This window comes from Diospyros lotus, chromosome 3 (assembly GCF_014633365.1).
Source record: "Diospyros lotus cultivar Yz01 chromosome 3, ASM1463336v1, whole genome shotgun sequence".
NCBI classification, from domain to species: domain Eukaryota; kingdom Viridiplantae; phylum Streptophyta; class Magnoliopsida; order Ericales; family Ebenaceae; genus Diospyros; species Diospyros lotus.
The window spans coordinates 27,651,391-27,654,715 of NC_068340.1; the positions used below are offsets into that span (position 1 = coordinate 27,651,391).

A 3,325-nucleotide genomic window follows, 5' to 3' on the forward strand; every position below is an offset into this window, starting at 1 on the left:
TTTTTATTTTTTATTAAGGGATTGGGGACTCCTAAATTAATGATGGCCTAAGGCCCCCAATTCCTTGAGTCTGGTTGCTCGTAAATTTATCAATATTTCATTAAAATAAATTTTATTTACAGGTTAAATAAGTCAAAAAAATTAAAATTCAAACTCAAATTTTTACAGAATTACTAAACAAACTTAAAAAAAAAAAATTGACTTGACTTTACTTGTCTAGCTAAATAAATAAGCTTAGCCTGTGAGTTTTTAACCGGCGGTCTGTTCATCTGCAGCCTACGGAGTGGAAGTGAAAATCAGTATTAGTAATAGATAATATATATTGTCTTTCCCAAAACTTTCACAGGAAGGTGGTTTGCCCGAGAGGTTAAGGGGGAAGACTTAAGATCTTCTGCACATAAGTGCGCGTGGGTTCGAACCCCACAGCCACCACCCTTTTTTAATTATGTTATCAGACCAACATAACAGAAAAAAGGGTACAATTTCCTTTACCTTTCTTTCAACACAAACTCAAAAGTAAAAATACACAACAATCATTTTATATAATAAATTAAAAATAAAAACCCATGCGTTTGCCGGGAGTCGAACCCGGGTCTATTGCTTGGAAGGCAATTATCCTAACCGTTGGACTACAAACGCCGGTTGCCTGGCTGTTTTATTGTTTCCATTTTAACTTAATTTTCTTACTCGTTAGTGTTGACAAATTTGGAAAGAGAGAGTAAAGAAATAGACATTCTGCGACAATATCAACTATAAACATTTTCTCTGATTTTTTTATTTTTTTTTTAACTTGAAGCTACCTTTTTTTTTTTTTTTTTTTATCTTAATACAAATAATAGATTCAACCATAACATTGGGTTAACTGCATTTATGGTCTAACGAGACATTGGGTTATTGTTAATTTTTTTAATAAATATAAAATACTATTTTATCTTTATCAACAGAATATATTTAAATAATATACACACATCAAGTTATTATTTACAATAACATGGTATTTATTATTACACGTTAAAATAAATTAGAACTAAAATATTTGGTAAGTAAATATTCAATACATGAAAAGATAAATTTAAAATTAAGTGATTAGTCAAGAAATACTAACACAAATAAGTAATACCGATCATTTATGTTATTGTGACATCGTATGTTTTACAAAAACTAAGTTAATAAAAACTAAGTTAATGACGAGTCTAACATTCAAGCTTCTATCATTTGAATCAAATATATAAATTTACCTTTCAAATGCATAAATCTTTATATAATATTAATATTCAACATGAGATATATAATATTTTATGATGTCTCGTAAAATAAAATCAAAAATAAAATTTAAACATTTTTGTATAATCATGCAAAAGGCCAGTCCCAAAAAATTGAAGGTTGGGATTTAGAGTTGGGAGATTGTAATATATTAAGTCAAGATATCTTGATTTCTCAACCAATGAAGGCTAGGAGACCGCTTGGTGCCTGAAGCATTGGTTTCCGGATACTTATATTAGGAAATTATTTGTCTCCCAAAAATTGTAAGTCACTATATAAATTTTTCCTTAAGCGAGGGATTCCTCGAACAAAACATGAACATGAGAATTCTGATATTTGAAAATACTTTTAACAATAAACATTATCTTTAAGAATTCTAAGTTCAGAAGATTTTGGAATATTATGATAGGTTATAAAATAATATAATTAAACAATATAATTATATGAATTCAATAAAACACCAAATATAGACAATAGACGACATACCTATATTCACTATAGAATAAGATTATGAATGTTTCGATCTTACACTTATATGAACACAAATCTCATGTCAAAATAGATTTTTGGTAGACTAGATTTTCCTTCCACTACATTTTAGACAAACAAATTTTCAATGGGACAAGCATACAAAAGTTGGGCACAAAAAACCTAACCAACATTATTATTTAAGGTAGTAGAGAAAGAATCTAGCCACAATTAAAATATTTATTTAATAACCATCCCATTATGAGTTAATTAGATAATGACTTACACTTTACCTCAAGCCAAACTTAAAATTCAAAATTGATGCAGAGATCCGCTAATCAATTAGATATACCACTATCAACAATGTGATTGTCATGCATGTCTCCTAAAAGATAATCGATCATATTATTAGTCTGATTTTAACAAATAAAATAATTCTCAATTAATGATAGTCCATAAAAAATATTTTCAACTATCTCCTACTTAGACAACACTAATTGCAACAGGGTGATTTTGAAACATTTTATTATAAAATAACTCTCAAGTTAAAAAACTAATTTTGTAACATGGCCACGATTTAATAAAGCAATATAGTCGAAGAGACAACATCAAAAAACGACTCCATCCAATAAAATTCATAATATTGATCCAGACAATCATTACATTATTAATTTCAACACAGCTTTTTTCTATGATTACAAATATTATAAACAATATCAACATGAGTTTATAAGGTGTGGCAGTGTAGTAAGAAAATAGAATCAAATATGTGGTCTCAAATATATTATCTTCATTGTCAATTCCCAATTTCTCTTAGAAATGCTTAGAACTTCAGGAATAAGAGAAATTAATTTCTTCTCAAAACAGACTCAAAATGATAGGAGCAAGAAAAATTTCACAACCATCACCAAGATGATAATGAGATAACACTAAGCTTAAAGGTGATACCTCGCCTCCAATGTGGCCAATAAATAAATATAAAATCAAATAAATCAATCTTAGGAGGAAAATAACAAAACTCTCCAAGTACATCAAAAGAACTTAGGACACCCATGTTAGAAACGTGTTTAGTAAAAACTATAGACCTAAGTCTTTTGGTTAAGGGATCCACTAACATCATGCTAGTATCAATGTGCTCTATGGTTATGTCCCTTATTTTTACAGGATCTTTGACAGTCAAATATTTTATTAGATCCACTAGACATTTTATTGTTCTTATAAATGAACATCGCAATGGTATTGTCACAATAGATATGTAATGGTTTTGAAATAGAGCCAACGACATGAAGTTTGGACATCTAATTAAATCTGAGTCTAAGTATCTAATTACCTTAAGGTTTTTCACATGCTTATAAACAAGCATATGTTCTTTTGTCTTCTATAGATACCTCATAACTTTTTTGGTAACTACCCAATGATCATATCCTAGATGAGAAAGTACCTATCAAGAACCCCAACAATAAAATATATGTTTGGCCTAGTACAAACCTAAACATACATCAAACTCTCAACAACAGTAACATAAAAAGTATTCTTTTCTTTTCCAGATCATTCTTGCGACACTGATTCTTGCTTAGCTTGTCACCCTTGACAA

At 29.0% G+C, this 3,325-nt stretch overlaps 2 non-coding genes across 2 annotated transcripts; one reads left to right on the forward strand and one right to left on the reverse strand.

Annotated features, from left to right (window-relative positions):
* Positions 1–349: 349 nt before the first annotated feature.
* Positions 350–432, forward strand: TRNAL-UAA (transfer RNA leucine (anticodon UAA)). Its single transcript has one exon. It is a non-coding gene; the product is annotated as a tRNA-Leu (tRNA).
* A 135-nt stretch (positions 433–567) lies between these two features.
* Positions 568–639, reverse strand: TRNAG-UCC (transfer RNA glycine (anticodon UCC)). The gene has a single exon. It is a non-coding gene; the product is annotated as a tRNA-Gly (tRNA).
* Between the last annotated feature and the right edge of the window lie 2,686 nt (positions 640–3,325).